This window comes from Pleurodeles waltl, chromosome 3_1, assembly GCF_031143425.1.
Source record: "Pleurodeles waltl isolate 20211129_DDA chromosome 3_1, aPleWal1.hap1.20221129, whole genome shotgun sequence".
In the NCBI taxonomy this organism is placed as follows: Eukaryota; Metazoa; Chordata; class Amphibia; order Caudata; family Salamandridae; genus Pleurodeles; species Pleurodeles waltl.
The window spans coordinates 162,227,101-162,249,344 of NC_090440.1; the positions used below are offsets into that span (position 1 = coordinate 162,227,101).

Consider the following 22,244-nt stretch of genomic DNA (forward strand, 5'->3'; position numbering starts at 1 on the left):
CAAACAAGCATCAACATAACAAAATAGTGATTCCCATTTCTTTCCGATGGTTCTAGTCAATTCTCTTCTAGTTGGTAGTTTATGGTGAGAAAATACCCTAACCAGATGGAGTCATCCCGCTACACAAAAGGGTCTTCTAATTCAGAAGTGTGTATCTCCAAGACCAGACTGGCCATATGGGGCATCGGGCGTTTCCCTGGGAGGCTGCAAGGTTGGGGACCGCTTTTGGTACAGAGGGGCCGGTTTTGTAGCAGTGCAGCAATTTTAAAGGCACTGCAGAGTACCTTGTATATCCAACAGTTTTAAAGCAACAATAAAAATGCCACAATAACTCTGGTGATTAATGTACCTGCTGGAGAGGGATCTTTGTCTAGTTGCAGTTTTGACTCATCTAAGTTAGTTCAGAGGGTTAATATGCCTGCTGCAAAGAACGTGCACTACGTAGCTCACAGAACAGTATTTTATGTGTATAACACTGCTTTAGTCATAGAGATCCTTTTGTTACTGTGCAATTCATAAATTACAATCATAATCTAGCACAGTGAGCAATGAACTGCAATCAAAGAGGTGCATGCAAACTGCATGCTACAGGTTACAACAGAGGTTCCCAACCTGTGGTCTAGGGACCCCTGGGGGTCCGCAAAGCCTCCTCAGGGGGTCCGCCACTGCTTAGAAAATTAAATAATATTAACAGCTTAGTCCCCCAGCTTTCAGTAATTAATCAGTTGGGGGTCCCCGTATTCCAATAATGATTCAGTGGGGGGTCCTGGTGTTCCAGTAATGATATAGTGGGAGGTCCAGAGAAGTCAAAAGGTTGGGAACCACTGGGTTAGAAAGTTATGTTTTTCCACCAATCTTTCATTGTCCTAACTTTACTAAAAAGGATTTGGGTAGAAATAAATTCTTATTTGTAAAGTCAACCCTAACCACCGTGTTATGTGCTGAATCCTGAGTTTATGCTTCCCCAGACCAAGCATTTTTAAAAATGCCTACCAGTATGGATGACATGTAAATCCTCCACCTTGTATTCCCCTTTGTCTTATCTAACATTTTCTATACATTGATTCACACACATATGATTCATTGTCTGTGTGTGTGTATGATGTAAAGTGCTCCAATACCATACGCTAGCAAGAAGTGAGCTTTAAAACAAATGAAATACATGTGAGTGAGAGGCTATGGAGAGATGAGAGGCACTGTCAGACGGTGATGGTGAGGGAATCCTTGAAGAACCCCAATAAAGATTGCCGTATCCTGGAGCTCTGTAAGGTCATTATTTATTATGCTTTAAAAACTAACACACTTGAATATATAATGAAAAATGTGTTGTAGAATGCACTGTCATTTTTTTCCAGATTTTCTTGGGTATGGAGGTCCCAAGCCCCATTGTAGTGTGTAGTGGTTAGGCTCGCTCGCTATGTACCGTGTGGGGGCTGGTCTGACAAAATTTGCTAGGGCTGCTTTGGGTTCCCAGTCCGGCCCTGTACATCTCTGCAAAAGTGAAAAGGGATTACAGTTATAATAGGAAGGCTTTACGAGTTGAATATCTATTCATTGTCGATGCCTGTAATACCTGAAGTATATATTATGTTATGCAATGCCTGTAAAATACCAATATATTGTTTCTGCTATGCTTTTGCACCGGGTTTAAAAAAATAAAAATGAAATGTTTAAAAAGCAAAATACGAAGGTTTTCAGCTCATTTCAGCGATGGAAGGATCTGTTCCCCTATTTAGCATACCTATATGAGGGTGCAACAAAGAGGGGGTGATACTCCGAGAGGAGAATTTATTTAGAACAATATTTCCTAAATTTGTTAAAAAAGGGCTTTACACCTACTAGAATTGTTGTCCCTTTCCCGAGGCTACTAACCAGATAATTCGGGCACAAGTCGAAGGTACACGCGGGTGGACGGCATCCGCCCACTATTTTCACAGGGTGGATGACGTCCACCCTGCAAAGAAGTTGTGCCTCACTTTAAAATAGGCTGAACTCCTCCCAGTGTAATTTACAATCACAGGGACACATTCAGCTGAGTCTGCACGTTGTCTGCTTTCGATCTAAGCAACAATGGGCGGGCAAGGAGGGGCCTTTCTTATTTCAAACATAACAAAGGCCCATGTCAAAGACTGAATTTAAGGGCCCTCTGGCCTCCTTTTGTTTGAGTATCCTGTCCAGGAGCTTTCTGGAGCCTAACACCTAGATGTAAATGCAGTGGAAGGGAAACAAAAGCACACAGCTTGTTAGCACTTAACTCTTGCTTAAGAGAGCCATTATTTTGACTTTGTTCAGCTCCTGTTTATGAGATATGCATGCACTGTAAGAATGTCAGATATGTTGCTATGTCTCAGTATTTACACAAAATAACAATTTAAACACAACTATTTTAGATTTCTTTCATAGCATTATTTATTCCACTGCAGGGTGTCACAGCGCCTTACATCACATGTACACATTACATTGACAACAAATCATTCAAGTTTATAAATCAGTGTACAGGATCTGTTACATCATAAGACAGTGATGGTTACAAGGTGTAGGAGTCACATAATCTTTCATAGCTCACTGTGCTATTTTAGAATGATTGCAATGCAGCTGGAAGTAACAAAAGGATATCACTTCCTGTAAAGTCATCAACTGTGATGTCACTTCCTGTGATGTCACTTTCTACGGTGCCATGTGCAATGTCACATGCCGTTATGTCACTTGCATACTACCTAAGTTGGTTAGTCCCCCCACTTCTTTTGAGACTAACCCTAACCACTGGTTGTTCCCACTGTAGTGCTCCACATAACCTTGTGATTAGCCCTTGGGTAGCCCCGATATAGAGCCTGACCTCCAGCGTGAGAACAGACTGTGGGGTTGGAAGGAAGCCAGGCCAAATTTTGGCGCCCGTTTTTGTGAGTTTAGCGAAGTGTAGAAATTGTCCAGTTCCACCCCAAACACCTCTCTTGCCTCCTCAAACGTGATGCACTGCTCCCCCGGGTACAGGTCCCCCAGCGTTTCACAATCGCCCACAATCCACCCCGATATGGATCTCAACCACTACAGCAGTAGGCGTGTAGAAAATGGGGCTTGGGGTGGGACTCGGTGGACCGCTGACACCTATGTGTGTGCCGTCTGCCGTACCATGTATGCGTACAGTGTATGCACCTGCCATGAGCCAGAGGGGCAGTTCATCTTCTCCCACTGTGCCTGTCAGTACTCTCTTCTCCCCATTAGGGCCTTCAGTGCACCAATGAGCAGCATTTTGCAACTGAGATGCCTTGTAGTATAATTCTGTGTCTGGCAGTCGAAGCCCCCCATGTCCATATCTAATTTAAGGACCCCGAGCTCTACCGTACTGTGTTTGCTAGCCCAAAAAACTACTCCAGAAAGTACAGAGGTCTCTACGCCTGCCAGGACTCTGCCCATATTGTATCTATAATGCTTCTTGGCCATATGTGCCACCTGTAAACCCAGGTAGCAGAATGTTTGGGTTTCCCAGTGCAGGCCTAAGTCCAGACCATGCATCCTTTACCACGCAATGTATCTACCATGCATTGCCTTACCATTCATGCCTTTACAACTAAATGGTAAGTATGCATCAGGCAATTGTATATATATATATATATATATATATATATATATATATATATAGTTATATATGTATAAATATATAAATTCCCTAAAAGAAAAGGTTACTGGAACGTAATAATTAGGTTCATGTTTTACCCACTCAAAACAATAGAAATTCAGCAGTTACAGTGAAACTTATGTTAAGAAACTATGGTGGTCATTAAAACCCTGGCGGTCGGTGTTAAAGCGGCGGTAAGATCGCCAACAGGCCGGCGGTAAAAAAATTACAATTACGGCCGTGGCGGAAACCGCCAACAGAGACAGCCACTTTAACACTCCGACTGCCACGGCTGTCACCGCCAACAGACAGGCGGGAGACAATGTACCGCCCACACTATTATGACAGGCCAATCCGCCACCTTTTCCAGGGCTGATTCACCGCGGATAAAAACACGGCGGAAACAGGAATCCCGAAGGGAAAACGCTCACCTCAACACACCCCACGAGGAACGAGGACGCCATGGATCCAGAACTCCAAATTCTCCCTGAAATAGCCTTCCTGCTCCTCTACCAGGAGCACGAACGCCGGCGGCGAAGACCACGGTGAGTACAGCACCTACGACACAGGGGAGGGAAAAAACAGGGACATACACACGCAACACCCCCACCCTCACCCACTACAACAGACACACTAATGCAAATCAATACATCACAGTTACACCCCCCAAACCCCACGGAAGAATGCAAAGACAATAGAAAATGAGTGTAACAATTGTAATATATTAAAAGCAAGTAGGCAGAAATATATATATACACCTTTACAAAATATATACCAAGCATAGTAGTCCAGGTAGTGCTCTAAGAAAGTCTGTGGAACACTGGGACCACACGGTATGGGCGAGGCCCACACAAGATCCCCGACCATGACGGAGAGAACACTGCAGGGGCATCAGAGAGCAACTAAACAGGCACCTCAGGGGGAGGGAAAGGGGGGGCACCTCAGCCGCTTGAGTGCACGACGCCAAATCCACGAGGGGGCCACATGCCCACTGTTCAATCCTGGGGAGTGCAAAGCCACAGTCTCTCAAGTCTCTACAGTGGGTGGGTTGCCCACTGTTCAATCCTGGGGAGTGCAAAGCCACAGTCTCTCAAGTCTCTACAGTGGGTGGGTTGCCCACTGTTCAATCCTGGGGAGTGCAAAGCCACAGTCTCTCAAGTCTATACAGTGGGTGGGTTGCCCACTGTTCAATCATGGGGAGTGCAAAGCCACAGTCTCTCAAGTGGATAACAGTCTCCACTGGTTCTGGAGGGGGCATGGTGCCCAGAGTGCTGCATCCTGCTAAGGACAGAGGTAGTGGATGACAGTCTCCACTGGTTCTGGAGTGGGCATGGTGCCCAGAGTGCATCATTCACCCTGTGACAGACTCAGTTGCGTCAGTGCCCTTGCCGCCCATAGGCCAGCGGTGCTTGAGACAGCGGTGCCCTGTTCAGTGGTGCTTGAGACGGCGGTGCCCTGTTCAGCTGTGCTTGAGATGGCGGTGCCCTGTTCAGCGGTGCTTGAGACGGCGGTGCCCTGTTCAACGGTGCTTGAGACGGCGGTGCCCTGTTCAGCGGTGCTTGAGATGGCGGTGCCCTGTTCAGCGGTGCTTAAGACGGCGGTGCCCTGTTCAGCTGTGCTTGAGACGGCGGTGCCCTGTTCAGCGGTGCTTGAGGCGGCGGTCTCCATTGCAGGGACTCAGGTGCTGGCAGTCCTTCATGGCCCAGCGGGGCTTTTGCTGGCAGGCCTTCATGGCCCAGCGGGGCTTATGCTGGCGGGCCCCTCCTGGGCAGCTGGGCTGGTGCTGGCGGGCCCCTCCTGGGCAGGTGGGCTGGTGCTGGCGGGCCCCTCCTGGGCAGCTGGGCTTGTGCTGGCGGTCCTGTCCTGGGCAGCTGGGCTTGTGCTGGAGGTGGCCTCCTGAGCAGCGGGGATGATGGCGGTCTTCTCTGCCGTGCTGCTCTTCCCAGACTTGCCGGGTTTCTTGTGGCCCTTCCCCACCTTGGAAGGTGTCACAGCTGACTCCACACTCCCACCAGGACCCCTGGGAGCGGCTTTGGTGGCTGGAGTCTTCCCCCTCTCCCGCCGGGCACTGGCCAACTTCTGATGCTTCACAGGTGGGGGACTGTCTGTGCTGTGGCTCTGTGCCACACTGGCTGCCCTGGTGGCCGGTGCACTACAGGCACCACTGGTCCCGGAGATGTTGTGGCTGAGGTGCAAGTTCAGGACCTATGAGACGGACGGGGTGGGGGAGGTGTGGGAAAGAGGTCAAGGTTGGACAGGAAAAGTTTTTGGGACACACTGGGACGGGTAGCTGGAGGGGGTTTGGGAGTGGAGGAAGAGGTGGTGGTTGTAGGAGGTGTACGTTTGGTGACTTTGGGTGAAGGTGCATGTGCTGGAGGCTGTCGTGAGGTGGATGGCTGTTGGGTGGGTGTGTGGCTGCGTTTGTGTATCTTGGGAGGGGGCGTCACAGACACACTGGGAGAGGACACAGGGGACGTGTGAATGGTAGTGGGGGTGGTGACTGCACGTGAGCGGGGTGTGGTTGTGGGTGTGCTGGAGAGGGACGTAGTGGCTGTAGAGGTAGTGCATGCATGTGTGAGTGTAGACGAGACTGGGAGGGAGGAGGGAGACGACGAGGAGGGGGACACAGTGGAGGCAGTGGATGTTGGTGTGTCTGCATGGGTGTGATGCTTGCGTGAGTGCCTGTGGGATGTGTGGTGTTTATGTTTGCCTGAGCTTCCCTTGTGTGTTGACGTGTGTGCATGCTGCTCTGTAGGTGTGCTTGGGATAGGCTGGGGCACAGGAGGGTGGAGGAAGTTGGAGGCGGGAGGCTAGACACAGGGACAATGGCTGCCATCAGTGCTGAGGCCAGAGTCTGAAAAGCTCGCTGAAGGGCCGTCTGACCAGAATGAATGCCCTCCAGGAATGCATTTGTTTGTTGCAACTGCCTTTCTACACCCTGGATGGCATTCAAAATGGTAGACTGCCCAACAGTGAGGGACCTGGGGAGGTCAATGGCCTCCTCACTGAGGGCAGCAGGGGTGACTGGGGCAGGGCCTGAGGTGCCTGGGGCGAAGGTAATGCCCACCCTCCCGGGTGAGCAGGCACGGGGAAAAAGGCTGAGGGGCTGCTGGGAGGGTGGTGCTGGAAGGGGGGGTGGCAGCTGTACCTGTAGATGGGGTGGCACAGATGTTGCCACCACCACAAGGGAGCTCCCATCAGAGGACGAGTCCGTGTCACTGGTCTCAGCTCCTGTCCTCGCCATGGAGCTCCCCTCGCCCTCCATCCCACTGGTGAAGTCCGAGTCCGTAGTGTGGCCCTCCATGGCCATGTGGGATGCAGTCCCCTGGTGCTCCGGTGCCACTGCTCCTCTGCCTGATGATGCTAATGCACACAAGAACAGGGAGACCACAAAAAGGGGGGGGGGGACAGAAGAAAGACATGTTGAGTGCATGCATTACCGCTACCGTTGGCGGACACGACAGACAGAGAAGCCCCCTGCACTACGCCGCGCTCTTGGGCTCCACTGTTCAATTCCTGGGAAATGGCCTACTAGGCTATGGACAACATCTGCACACATAGATGACACAGGGGCATGACTAGCTGTAGTTGTCACTCTACAGAGGTGGGGTGGGGTACCACATGGCCTACCTTACGGAGGGGCCTTGCCTACGGAACTCGCCCTGGCCTAGGGAAACCCACAGCCCACCTCCCCCATCCCGACACTTCCACTGCACGCAAAGTCAGCAGAATGAGAGTGTACTCATCCCCTTGTGTCTGCTGTGATGCCCTCAAGCGCCCATCCAACTCCGGGTAGGCCACCGCCAGGATCTTGAACATCAGGGGGTCCACGTTGGGAGGCCATCCCCAGCTGAGCCTCCGCCGTCTTTTTGCTCCAGCGGCGAATGTCCTCCCATCTTTTCCGGCAGTGGGTGATCCGTCTGTGGTAGACCCCCAGGGTCCGGACGTCCTTGGCGATGGCATGCCAAATATATTTTTTCTGGTGGGCGCTGACCTACATGAAATGTACAGGGGAAAAAGAGAAGTTATTACCAACTGCACCGTCAAACTGATTGGCCCCCATCCCTACCCTTTCCATGTGGCACATGCATTCACCGTCTTTCATGCACGCAGCACTCTCCCCCCTTCCTTCTTACATCCAGCCCTCTCCACATAGGCATAGCCCATACAACATGCTCCCTGTGTACTTACCTGTTTGTCTGGAGGACCGTAGAGTAGCGTGTACTGGGGGAGGACCCCATCCACAAGTTTCTCCAACTCCTCCGATGTGAAGGCAGGGGCCCTTTCCCCAGACACTCGAGCCATTGTCTCTTCCAGACCGAGGTCACAGCAGCACTTGCAGTGTAGGTCCTCTCCTGTCGAAGATCAGGTATCGAGTGATTGGACAGATAGAAAATGGCGGTCACGTCCGCGGCGGTGCGTACCGTCAGCGCTGGCGTACATCGTCATTGGCTCCTGGGACCCATAGGGTCCAATGTTAACCAATGCAGCATTGCGCCGCGGTCTTCGACGGCCTACTGCGACGGTGTGCAGCACCAGCGCAGTTACCTCACATCCCATTGTCCCACTTTACAGGTCAGGCAGCCGCCATTTCAGGGGCCCACATGGCTTCATTTTCAACTGCGTCACACATACCTAGGCCTAGACTCAACACACATACAGGCCACCTTTTGTGTATGAATGGTGTTCTGGTAAACTGTGGGTAAGTACCTCTGAGTTTTTTGACTCTGTGCTCGCTGTTGTCCTTCATAGGCACCGTCCGCTGAGACATGTGAGGAGATGGCGGCATCCTCCGGTGTACCGACCGTTGGTGGACCTGTCGACAATGGAGGAGCGACGTGATTATCACATACAGGCTTGACTGTGCCACAATCCAGGAACTGTGTACCCAGTTGGAGCCAGACCTGATGTCAGCAATCCGCCATCCCACAGGAATCCCCCCTCAAGTGCAGGTGCTGTCAGTGCTCCATTTCCTTGCAAGTGGGTCTTTTCAAACAACAGTGGCCATAGCATCAGGGATGTCCCAGCCTATGTTTTCCAACGTATTGTCAAGAGTGTTGTCTGCCCGTCTGAAACACATGCAGAGCTACTTCGTTTTTCCTCAGGTGGAGGATTTGCCTACAGTGAAAGGTGATTTCTATGCCCTGGGACACATCCCCAACATCATAGGTGCCATTGATGGAACACATGTGGCTTTGGTTCCCCCCCCCCCCCCCCCCCAACAGGAGTGAACAGGTGTACAGAAACCGGAAGAGTTATCATTCGATGAATGTACAGATGGTATGTTTGGCAGACCAGTACATCTCCCATGTGAATGCCATGTTCCGTGGCTCAGTGCATGACGCCTACATCCTGCGGAATAGCAGCATCCCTTATGTGATGGGTCAACTCCAGAGGCACCGTGTGTGGCTATTAGGTGAGCACCTGGAAGCTAGTCAGTGGGAATGGATGTCCGGGTCTGGGGATATCCCTCCAGGTTAGTGTGTGTCTAACAGTTGTCCCTCACCATTTGCAGGTGACTCTGGTTACCCCAACCTGTCATGGCTACTGACCCCAGTGAGGAATCCCAGGACAAGGGCAGAGGAATGCTACAATGAGGCCCATGGGAGAACTAGGAGGGTGATCGAGCGGACCTTCGGCCTCCTGAAGGCCAGGTTCTGGTGCCTCCATATGACAGGTGGATCCCTATTCTACTCACCAAAGAAGGTGTGCCAGATCATCGTGGCCTGCTGTATGCTTCACAACTTGGCTTTGCGACGACAGGTGCCTTTTCTGCAGGAGGATGGTCCAGATGGCGGTGTTGTGGCAGCTGTGGAGCCTGTGGACAGTGAAGACGAGGAAGCAGAGGAAGAAGACATGAACAACAGGGACTCAGAGATCCAGCAATATTTCTAGTGAGACACAGGTAAGAGTACAGACCTGCCTACTACATGTACTTTAACACTACTACCTGTCTACTGTCTGTCGTTTTCACCCAGTGTATGGTCACTGAGTTGTCACTTTCCCTTTACGATTTCACAGATGTGGGACTCACTGTGTGACATCTGCTTAGATTCCTCATGGACTAGAGCTGTGTGACATAGGTATGTTGACATTACAATTGAAATAGCATTTTGTCACTGTAATTGCTAATACACTATTTCGAAATCACAGACTCCAGATTGTTTTGTGCTGTAAGTGTGTTTATTTAAGTGCTCAATATTGGAGGGGGTAGTGAAATGGTGAGGGGTGATGGTGGAGGAATGTCCATGACAGAGTCCAGTCTATTAGTCTCACAGGTGCATTGCCCATATGGGCATAGGAAGTGGAGCTAGGGCAGTTTAAGTATGGACAGGGTGACAAAGTGTGACAGTAGGATGACAATCAGGGTGGTCTCATTTCTTGGCGGGGGTCTTGGCATTGTGCTCTGTCTTGTTCCTGGATCTCAGGGACCGTTTGCGGGGTGGTTCTCCCTCTGCAGGGGGTGGGGTGCTGGTGTGGTGGTCCTGTGGCGGGGCGTCCTGTCCACTAGCGCTGGCAGAGGTGGTGGGCAGTTCATCGTACATGCTAGTGTCAGGGGCCCCTTGTAGTGCCACAGTGTCCCTCCTGGTGTTCAGTACTTCCTTTAGCACCCCTACGATGGTGCCCAGGGTGGAGCTGATGGTTCTGAGTTCCTTCCTGAAGCCCATTTACTGTTCCTGCTGCAGGCGCTGGGTCTCCTGAAACTTGGCCAGTACCGTTGCCATCGTCTCCTGGGAGTGGTGGTAGGCTCCCATGATGGAGGAGTGGGCCTCGTGGAGAGTGGGTTCCCTTGGCCTGTCCGCCCCCTGTCGCACAGCAGCCCTCCCAGTTCCCCTGTGTTCCTGGGCCTCCGTCCCCTGGACCGTGTGCCCACTACCACTGCCCCCAGGTCCCTGTTGTTGTTGGGGTGGTGAGTTATCCTGGGTTCCCTGTAGTGGAGGACACACAGCTGATTGACTTGTCCTGGGGATGGAGGTATGGGCCCGCTGGGTGGGTGCTGTGCTGGTGTTTCCAGAGGGGGGAAGGTCTGTGGTGGCCTGTGACTGGGTAAGGGCAACCGACTGTCCAGAGGTCCCCGATGGAACGGGCTGGTCATCTAGATCCAGTTGGAAAGAGCTGCTGTCATCACTGTGGGCCTCTTCTGTTGGTGGTGTGGACATGTGTGGACCCTCCTGTCCGGTGACGTTGGGTAGGGGTCCTGCAGGGGTATAAAAGGATGGTTATTACATCTGTGTGTGTCATGGTGTGCAATGGGTGGGTGACCGTGTACCCCAGTGCTTGCATTCCTGTGTGGGACCTTGTATGATGATGGTTTAGGGGGTTGTATGGGTATGTGCAGTGGGCATGCTTTAGTGATGGGTGTCCATGCTTTGTTGTTGCATGCAGGGCTTGGTGTTGGGATGTGTGGTTTGTGATGTTGGGACATATGTGAGGAGTTGGAGTGCTGGGGGTCAGGGTGAGGGTGGGGTATGTGATGGCATGCAGGTAGGATGGGGGATGTAATAGTTAAGAATTGTCTTACCAGAGTCCATTCCTCCACCTACTCCTGCGAGGCCCTCAGGATGCAGAATCGCCAAGACCTGCTCCTCCCATGTTGTTATTTGTGGGGGAGGAAGTGGGGGTCTGCCGCCAGTCCGCTGAACCGCCAGGTGGTGTCTTGAGACCACGGAACGCACCTTCCCCCGTAGGTCGTTCCACCTCTTCCTGATGTCCTCCCGATTTCTTGGGTGCTGTCCCACTGCGTTGACCCTGTCCACTATTCTTCGCCATAGCTCCATCTTCCTTGCAATTGAGGTGTGCTGCACCTGTGCTCCGAATACCTGTGGCTCTACCCTGACGATTTCCTCCACCATGACCCTGAGCTCCTCCTCCGAGAACCTGGGGTGTCTTTGCCGTGCCATGGGGTGGTGTAGGTGATGTGTGGGGTGGAGTGTGTGGTGATAAGTGTGCTGATATGTAGTGGTGTGTTGTGTGAGGTGCGTGGAAGTTCTGTGGGTGATGGTGTTGTGTGCCTGTGGATGATGTTGTTCTTTCTGGTGCTGTCTCTCTCTGGCCTTCTTTCAGAATTTTTGGTAGTAGGGGTTTGTGGGTGATGTGGGTGTGTGTTTTATATTGTATTGAGTATGTGGGAGTGGTGTGTGTATGTGTATCAGGTGTGTGTATTTGGAATTGTCCATTGTGGCTGTGTTTTGTATGTGTGTGTGTATTTTGAGCGCAGCGGTGTGTACCGCCAATGGAATACCGCGTGGATTCGTGGGTCGTGATAGTGTGGGCGTATTTCTGTTGGCGTGACAGTGGAGGTTTTGTTTTCGCCAGTTTATCACTGACCTTTGGTGTGGCAGAATTGTGTGGGTGTCTGAATTTTGGCGGATTCCGTGCTGTGGGTCATAATAGCTGTGGCGGAATTCCACAGCCGCAGCGGTGTGTTGGCGGTCTTCTGCACGGCGGTAAGCGGCTTTTACCGCCAATGTTGTAATGAGGGCCTATAAGTCGTAGACTAGTTACTTCACGGCATGAGTTATAGTTTCTTCAACTCCTTCGCAAAGTTACACGGGGGTCGTGTTGAGCACCGCAGTGGATCCGCATATCGGGCACAAAAACTATTTGGGCAATTTCCTGGCCCATGAAGGGGTCCCTCATTGATCCCTCCATGTGTCCTATGGGGTCATGGTACCTGAATCCTGACCCCTTATGCCATTTTTCACTTTATACCCCCCCTCAGGCCCACGAAAAACTAAATGGTAGCCGTAACTTTTCTCTTAGGTTGCGGGCAGCCAATTAGGACCGTCTTTTTCGCCCAGAACCGCGGATCCCCCCGGGGCAGATCCATAGAGGATCTGTGTTCCTAGATAGCTATATTCTTTCACTCTAATAACTCAGAAACTACCAGAAACTACTCAACATATTAACACCAAACCACAAAAAGCATGATCTGCTGCCCAACATCTAGCTTCCTGCCAAATTTGGTGTAATTCAGTTCTGCGTTTCAGGCTGTAATTGTGTCTAAAGATTGCAAAATCCCATAGCAATAGAATGGGGAAAAAGCGTTTTGGGACCCCCTCCTTTTTCTCAGCCCCGCTCGACAAATCACCACTGAATTTCCGGACAGTAGCTAAAGTAACTTGTGCACTACTTTTGACATTTTTGTGAAGGTTCGTCAAATGGCAGCAAATTTATTAGCAAAAAAAAAAAATGCTTTGCCTATGGGAAAAGTTGGTCCTGACTATACCTACTGGCTATCGGCAGTATGATATGTATATATGTGTGTGTGTGTGTATATATATATATATATGTATATGTATAACCTATTGGCAGTCACCAGGTAGTAGTTATAGTTAGGACACTTTTTTCCATAGACAGAGAGGAATATTTATGCTCTGTTAGCGCCGAACGTGCGTCAAAAATTGTGACGCACATTCGGCACAAATCTTGCACCATATGTAAACTTTAACGCCCGAGCCCGCGTATGTCAAAATTCCTTCGTGTGCGTCATTTTTGGGATGCTGGAAACTGCCTTGCGTTAATGACATGCAAGGTAGGCGTTCCCGCCCAAAAAATGACTTTAAGGCTTGTGCACCTTATTTATACTCCTGCGTCATTTTGACACACAGGAGTGGGCGGGCCTTAAACAATAGCGCACAGCCTGATGTGAGCTGTTTTTAACGCCTGGCCATGGAAGGAGTCCAGAGGTGCCCTTCTCTGCCCCCAGGGACACCTCCTGCCACCCTCGCCCACCCCTGGAGAACACCCATGGATGGGGGACCCATCCCAGGTAAGTACAGGTAAATTGAGGTATGTGTTTTTTTTTTAAAGTGGCATAGGGGGGCCTAATTTGCCCCTACATGCCACTGTGCCCAATGACCATGCCCAGGGGACAGAAGTCCCCTGGGCATGGCCAATGGCCAAGGGGGCATGACTCCTGTCTTTGCTAAGACAGGAGTCATTTCAATGGGGGTTGTGTGTCCAAAAATGGCGCAAGTCCGGTTTGAGGCATGATTTTTTACTCAAACCTGACTAGCGCCATTTTTTGACGCTCAACCCCCATTTTCCCCAACGTCGGAGCTGCCTGGTTTGAGTAATTTTTTTTTTACTCTGACCAGTCCGCAGCGCCGGCTAACGTCATTCCTTAAATAAGGCGCCCGCATGGTGCGTAGGAATGACGTTAGCTGGGGGTAAAAGTTTTGACGCACACTAGCGCCGGCGCTGGTTTGCGTCAAAAAGTACAAATATGGGCCAGAGTGTTTTTTCATTTGCCAAACACTGTGGCGCCGTTTGATAAATCTTGACAAATTTTTCAAAACGTGTACTTTGGTCAGTTCAGCTGCTGTCTTGAAAGTTTCGGGGTGATCTGTCAAGTGGGGCCGAGAAAAAGGGGCGTGCCAAACCACCTTTTCCCCATTCTACATCATTGGGAGTTTTCAAACTACCGAACACAACCATAGCCCAAACCGCTGAACGGAATCACACCAAATTTGGCAGAAAGCTAGCTGTTGTTCAGGAAAGTGTGCCTTTTGTGGTTTGGTGTAAATCTCTTCAGTAGTTTTGGAGATATTATAGTTTAAAAATATAGATATCTAGGGACGTGGATCCAGCTGTCTACGTGCTGATATCTGATTGTCTGCCAGCACTTCAACAAGGTAGTGTTGGCAGCCATCTTGGGACTGGGCTTCAGCCAGGTTCCACAAAAAAAGTTTTAAAAAAAAGAAAAGGGGCCAGGGTAGGGTCATCCTGAGCCCCTAACCTTGGTCTAGGGTTCCCTCAGGGACCCAGACAAGGCTAAAAAGCATTTTCTTAAATGTCCCAATATATATATATATTTTAAAGGCGGTCTCCCTCCCTTTTCTTTTCTTTTGCTCCCGGTTGGGCCAGGTCCTGGGGCATTTGCGCTTTAAAAAGGAGGGGGTACCCAGGGCCCCTCTCCTATGGGCTTGCATTATCCCCATGGATCGCCACCTCCCTGGGATGATCAGAAATAAAAATGAGGGCCATTTCAAGTAGCCCTGCACCTCCCCCCCCCCCCCGGCAACCCTGGGGACCTCTAACTCCCCGGGGCAAAGATTGAATTGTGTGCAGGGGAGCTGCACAGCCCCTCTGCAGCCCAGGGGACTGCACACCTCCCAGGGAAAATACAACATTGGATGGGGGGTCTTGCGGCCCCCCTGGTGCTGCCATACATGACCCTGGCTACTGCCGTCCCCAAGGACCGATCCTACTCTGTCTCCGGGTGCCCACTCAGAGAAACAACTATTTAGTTTTGCTGGGTAGGAGCTGACAGCTCCGACCCAGCAAAAGAAAACATAACTCCGCTTTCTGTAAGCAGGAGATATCAAACAGCCCTGATTGCAGAAAGCAGAGTTTTCATCTTTTCATAAAAATATTGCTCCTGAAGGAGCCAGGAACCGGCTAGGACCGGGGGGGCCCTTCAGGCTCCCCCTTGCGACCCTGTCACTTGCTCTCTCTCTTCTATCCCATAAAGGGACGGAAGAGAGAGAGAGAGAGAGAGATTGTTATTTCAGTCGTCTCTCCATGCAATAATTTCAAAGTGTCACACTGGCAACATGTTGGGTTCAAATGGTATAGATACATTTTGATGAACAACAGACCAGGGACATTTTAGGCCTTATAGTAAATCTCTTGGACTGCCACTCAGTAGGTTGAAAGTTCAAATGCTAGTATCTCACAGAAGAGTGTCTATTTATTTTCAACTGTTTTGAATGTTAAACATTTCTAGTAATGGAACATTAAAGTCTTTTTCCCATCAAAATCTGTGGATTGAAGATGTGTTGAACTGTGGACACAACACAGTAAGGACTCACCTCTGGCCTTGTGGTTAAGGTCTCAGACACTCCTACTGAAGGTTGAGGGTTCCAGTCTAGGTAAGGCTGTGGTCATTTCCCTGTCCTAGTTTCTTTTCAACTTGAAATATTTAAAGTACACACTGAAAGGTGATTTCACTCTTTTTAATTGACAAATACATTTTTCTTTTTAATTTGTCCAGAAATATCTCATTCTACGTATATCATTCATCAAGGCCTTAAAAAACTCGTTATCCCTCTCTCAGCTTCTCTCTTTCAATCTATTTCTCTAAATCGCTGTCTCTCTCTCTTTCTCTGTCTCTCTCTTTCTCTCTCGCTCTCAATTTCTCACTTCCTCTCTCTCCCTCACTCTTCCATACCATCATGTGATGGAAGAGAGAGAGAGAGAAAGATTGTTATTGCAATGGTTTCTCCATACAATGACTTCAAAGCGTAAAACTAGCAAGATGTTTGGTTCGAATGTCATAGTTATGTTTTGATAAAGAGTAAACCAGGATCACTTTAGGCCTAATGGTAAAGTTCTTGGACTGTCACTCAGTTGGATGAAGGTTCAAATCCTAGTATCTCATGGTCTTGTGTCTGTTTATTTTCTAGTGTTTTGACTGTTAAACATTCCTAATGATGGAACATCGAATGCCCTGCGGCCAACCCCACAGCGCATGGCCAAAGGCTGTGATTGGCGGTGGTTGGATTAGTGTATAGTAATTAAAATTACTTTATGTTAAAAAAAACATAAAAATTCACTGAAACCAACAATGATTACAGGGATGTTATAGTTAGGAAATAAAATTAAAAAAACTTAGAAATTCACTTAAAAAGAACAAAGATTACATGGAAGTTACAGTTAGGTTCTGAATTTACTCGCACAAACCAGAGAAATTCAGCAGTTATAGTTATTTCAAATTTTCAAATGGTTTTGTGCAAATATGTTCCGAACCTAACTATAACGTCCCTGAAACCTTTGTTTTTTAAGTGAAAAAAAAAAATATACACACACATATAAATAGTTACCTAGTGGGTGTCACCACTAGGTAGTTGCAGGTCAGCTGTACCATAGGAAAAGCGTTTTTGTGTTGATAATAACTGTGGCACAGTTTGACTAATCTCCACCAAACTTTCCAATAAGAAAGTTTCGAGGTGATCCATCAAGCGGGTCCACAAAAAAAAAGGCGGGTCCCAAAATGCAATTTCTATAGATTTCCTTAAGACATGCTACAACAAAAACTGCTGAACAGAATTACACCAAATCCAGCAGGAGGCTAGATCTTGGTCCACAGTGCTTCATGTGATTTTGTGTAAATCTGTTCAGTAGGGTTTTTTAAAAAAAATATTTTTTATTGATTTTATGTTTCAGATATGCAATACAGTCTGTTCAATTTCAACAACAGGATCGCCCAGAGCAATATCTAGTATCAAAACCATTTAACAATCGCAAACCCCCCCAATAAACACGACACGGAACACTTCCAGTTCTACAGTATCATTTCTAGATGCACTTGCCATGAGTTTATCATTCGTTATTTATCTTTTAAAGGTGTTCGCTCGTGACCAGTGTGGACCCTATTTTGCTGAGTGTAAGTTCCCTGGCCGACTAATGGGGGCTCCATTCAGATTGGTGAGTGCGGACGGCTACCCGGGTGATGCTGCGCCCCGTGCATCGGTGGTAGTCTTGTGTTGGAGAGCTGGTGGGTTGTTACTACAAGTGGGGGTAGGGGGTGAGGTGTATGTGCTGTAGTGCCTGGGCGCTCTGTGGGTTATATCTCTCTGGTGGGGGAAGCAGAGAGATTTATATCGCAGTTATTACGGGTATGTGTTCCCTGGTTCATGGGGGCATCTCGTCGTTTTTGGCCTCCAATTTGGTTACCAGATTTTCCCAGGTAGTGCACCCTGTATGTTGTTGCCCCTCGCGCACCTTTCTTTTTAGTACCTGGTATTCAGTACGAGCCCAACGTAGTATTAGAGGTTGCCAAGATTTACAATCAGGAGCTTTGGGGGCTTTCCAGTGTATCGCTATTAATCTTTTGTTCATTAAATTGGCTAGGTCTACAAACTTGTGTAGGTATCTTTGTTTTTTGGTCTCTTTCTCAGTCCCAGTAGGCAGGACCCGGGGTCTGCTGTCAACACGAGCCCCGTTAACTCGGATGTCTCCCTTACCACCTCCGCCCAGGCAGTTTGTATATTAGGGCAGTCCCATACCATGTGGTAGAAGGGTGCTGACGGTGCTTTGCATCTAGGGCATACTGGCTCAGAATCGGGGAACATTCGCTTTATCCTGGCTGGGGAAAGATATGTTTGATGCGTGAATTTGAATTGGGTGTACCTAAATCTGGGATTCCTTGACACGCCGCGGGTGGCTTTTGGCCAGACCACTAGTGGGATCGGGGCTGGGAGTACAGCGTTCCATCTCCCCAGGCTTTCTCCGCCTGTGGCTCTGGAGTTTTGTTGAGGGTTCTGTATAGGCTGGGTATTATTTTTATTTGGTCATTATGTTGAAAAAGATGGTGGACCACAGGGGAGATCGCCGGTTCCGAGATACCTGCCCCCCATATTTTTCTAATTTCGTAGCATATGACGTGGTATGTCAGGAACTGTCCGGGGCTTATCTCTGTGAGGGCCTGGAGAGCCTCGAATGACATTAACTTGCCATCTTAAAAACAATCTCCCACTGTCTGTACTCCTGCTTCACTCCACGCCCGCGCAGCTCGTATTCCGGTTGCAGTCCCCGCCAATAAATAGTTCAGTGGTATGTGTGGGGAGTAAGGGAGCTTATCCGCTCCTTTTTGCACAAATTTAGCCCAGCACACGTGCGCAACTGCAAGCAGTGGGTTGACCTGTTCCGTCTTGGGGAGCTTAGATGTCAGCCATCCTATAAGGGGGTTCCCATTCCGCCGGGGCTCCAGGCTCGTGGATTCTGCCTGCTCTGGTTTGTGGATCCAATTCTGGACCCACTGAAGTTGTGCAGCTGCATAGTATCGTTCAAAGTTGGGGGCTCCCAGGCCGCCATTATCCAGCGGGCGTTGCAGCGTGGTTAGAGCCACCCATGCTCTGCCACCGCCCCAGATGAGCTGCAGCAAAGCTGTGTTTAAGTTGCTAAAGAAGCTATTGGGAATAGTTATCGGCAAGGCCGCAAAATAATATAGCAGCCTAGGTAGGATCAACATGTTGGCAATCACCACCTTGCCGGGCGGCGAGAGCGGGAGCTTGTTCCAGAACTGCAAGGAGCCTTTTATGGAGGTTAGCGCCCTCTCTAGATTCCCATCTCTTAGATCTTCTGTGTCGTGGTATATGTTTATCCCGAGATATTTGAATGTTGTCGGGCACCACTTTAGGCGCCCTATCTGAGGAACATCCTGATTATTGGGTGCCCTCTTTACCAGGGGAAACGCACAGGACTTTTCCCAGTTTACCACAAGGCCTGACAGGCTTCCAAACTCAGCCAATAAGGATATTACAGAGGGAATAACTGCGCGGCCGTTCCTGATATATATTAAGGCATCATCTGCGTATAATGAGACCGTGTGATATAGCCCGTTCCTGATTATTCCCCATTCATGTTCCATGAGACGTATTCTTGCCGCTAGCGGTTCCATTGGTATGGCAAATAATAGCAGGGATAGGGGGCAGCCCTGCCGTGTGCCCCGGGAGATTGTGAAGCTGTCGGAGATCACCCCGCCCGTCTTCACCCTCGCGCTTGGATTGGAATACAGTGTCCGGACCCAGCGAATATAATTGGGGCCTATTCCCATGCGAGCCATCGTGGCCAGTAGGAAATCCCACTCAAGCGTATCGAAGGCCTTTTCAATATCTAGTGAGAGCACCATTTCCTCTTGTGCATCACAGGGAGTGTCCCCCACTATGCTCAGTAGTCTGCGAATATTTAGGAAGGTGTTGCGCCTTGGGATGAAGCCATTTTGGTCTGCGTGCACCAATAAGTGCATGAGGGCAGCTAGTCTGTTAGCTAGTATTTTGCCTAATATTTTGCAGTCTGTATTTAGAAGCGATAGTGGTCTATAGGATTTGACATCCGTGGGGTCCCGGCCCTGTTTAGGGAGTACCGCTATCATAGCTTCCCTTTGGGATATGGGCAAGCTTTCTTTAGTCCACGCTTCTGTGAACACTCCTAGCAGGTGGGGTTTCAGGCAGGATAGGTAGGCTTTATAATATTCCGAGGGGAGGCCGTCTGCCCCAGGCGCTTTATTCCTGGGCAGCTGCGCAAGGGCTAGTTCTATTTCTTCTATTGTTATGGGGGTTTCGATTATATCTCTATCTGTTTGTGATAGTTGGGGCAGAAGGGAATCGGCGAGAAAAGCCTCGAGTTGTGTAGCAGTGCATGAGGTGCGTTTAGTGTATAAGTTTGCGCAATATTTCCTAAACGTCTCGTTTATTTCTACTTGTGTGGTAGCCATATCCTGCGCGCCCACTCGGATGGCACCTATCGGAGCTTGCTGTCTATCTTCGCGAAGTAGCCATGCTAGCATTCTGCTTGATCTGTCCCCTTCCGTTTGCAACCTAGTTAAGTAATAGTGGTAGTCATGACAGCGGAGTCTGCTATCTGCGTCATTATATTTTGAGCGATTTTCTTTTAGGACAGTATTGGGGATTTCCCCTAGTGCTACCACTATTTCCGCTGCCCTGAGCTCCTTCTCTAGTTTGCCAATCTCTGCCTGTAAAGAGCGTCTCACTCCCCACATGGTGGATATACATACTCCGCGTGCTACTACTTTGTGGGCGTCCCACTCTGTCGCCCGTGTTGTTGCGGACATAGCATTTATATCCCAATACTGGCTTATAGATTTTCCCAATGATTCGGCAAATGCTTGGTCCTGTAATGCCTCCGCCTGGAACCTCCAAGTGGGGACTGCCTGGCGTGTCCTTCCCCAATTCAGTGTTACTCTCAATGGCGCCTGATCCGACAGTGTCTTTGCTAAGTATTCCGATTCGGTAACCAATGCCTCTATTTCGCGAGTGCCCCATATTATGTCTATTCTGGTGTGGGTGCTGTGTGGTGCCGAGTAAAATGAATATTCTCTTTGTTTTGGGTGACCTAGTCGCCATATGTCATGGAGTCTCATAACGCTTGCCCATTCTTGCAGGGGACCTGTGGGTTTCCTGTTAGTTAGTGAGCTCGGATAGGCACTAGTTCTATCCAATACTGCAGATGGGGTGCTATTGAAGTCGCCGCCCCAGAGGGCTAGGGACATGGGGTGGGACAGTAATGTTGGAGTGAGGGTGGTGAGAAAACCCGTGATGCCACTGTTTGGGGCGTATATGCCGAACACTGCTATTTGTCTGCCGTCTAGTCTGCCCTCCACCACTACATATCTCCCTCCTTGATCTATCTTGTGTGTCGCTACGTGGCCAAAAGACCGCTGCCGGCATTCCAACCTTCCCGCTGGGCCGGCGGGCGCTAACCATGTTAGCGCCCGCCGGCCCAGCGGGAAGGAGGCCTGCAACACAGAAGCTGGCTCCGAATGGAGCCGGCGGTGTTGCGGCCGTGCGACGGGTGCAGTTGCACCCGTCGCACTTTTCACTGTCTGCTAGGACGTTACCTGTTACCCCGTGACAACCGCCAGAAACAGGCTGGCGGTAAGGGGGTCAAAATCCCCATGGCAGTGCTGCTTGCAGCGCTGCCATGGCGGATTCGCCCAGCCGGGGCAAAAACGGCGGGAAACCGCTGGCCCCGGTTTTCTGACCGCGGCTTTACCGCCGCTGTCAGAATGGGCTATGAAGCACCGCCAGCCTGTTGGCGGTGCTTCCGTCATCCGCGACCCTGGCGGTCATAGACCGCCAGGGTCAGAATGACCACCTTAGTCTGCTAATACCATTGGGCGCCCCTCGAGACGTAAGATTGTTCCATCCAGCACCGCTCCGCCAACCGTGATATTAAAGATACACATTGTTGGAGGCGCATTGTCCCCACGCCTCGCCGGTACCACAGAGTCTCTGTAAGTTTTCAGGTTACGAGCATCGTCGCTGGAGGTCTCTCAGGGTGAATGTGTGTAGTTTAAAGTTCGTCAGCGGATCTGGGGGTGACCTTCGGCCCACCTAGTTCTCCTGTTATTGTAGATGTGGAACTGGCCGTGTCTGAGTCCGATCCCGGCTCTGGGGGTTTCCTAGCAATTGCACAGTTGCTTTGCATGTGTAACGGCGTCTCTTTCAGCACTTTTGCTCTTTCTTCTGCTGCCTGCCAGTCGTTAGGCTGGCCTCTGGTTCATCTTTTGGATCGCTTCCTTGCAGCAGGAGTTTGCCATTTCTCATCCCCTTCCGTGTCTTCCCGGGGATGGGCTAGGCCCTTGGCATGTAGCCATGTCCAGGCATCTTCAGGGTTTGTAAATATGTGGGTGCGGTCCTCCGCTACTACCCTTAGTTTCGCAGGGAAGAGCAAGGCATATTTTATGTTGTGCTCTTGTAGGCGTAGTTTAATTTTGACGAAAGAATTGCGTTGGTTCTGCACCTCCTGTGTGAAGTCTGGGTATGCGTTAATAGTCGAATCTTCATACTTAAATGGGCCTTTGCTGCGGAATTGTTGCAATATTGCATCCCGATCTCTGTAGTTCAGGACTCTAGCAATCAGTGGTCTAGGGGGCTGGCCAGGGGCCGGGGGTCTACCCGGGATTCTGTAAGCCCTTTCAACTGAGAAAAATGTGGATGGAGCCCCATTTAACACCTCCTTGATTAGCCATTGTTCCAAGGAGATTTCCGATTCCGGTTGTCGCATACTTTCTGGAAAGCCCAGAAACCTCACGTTGTTGCGACGCGCCCTGCTCTCCATTTCCTCCGATCTCCTCCAGAGTACCTTCAGCTCCGCGTCC

At 49.9% G+C, this 22,244-nt stretch overlaps 1 protein-coding gene across 3 annotated transcripts in view; it reads left to right on the plus strand.

The window, feature by feature from the left end:
- Positions 1-22,244, plus strand: part of ACSBG1 (acyl-CoA synthetase bubblegum family member 1) — a 450,391-nt gene that overhangs the window by 373,269 nt on the left and 54,878 nt on the right. The window lies entirely within an intron of this gene.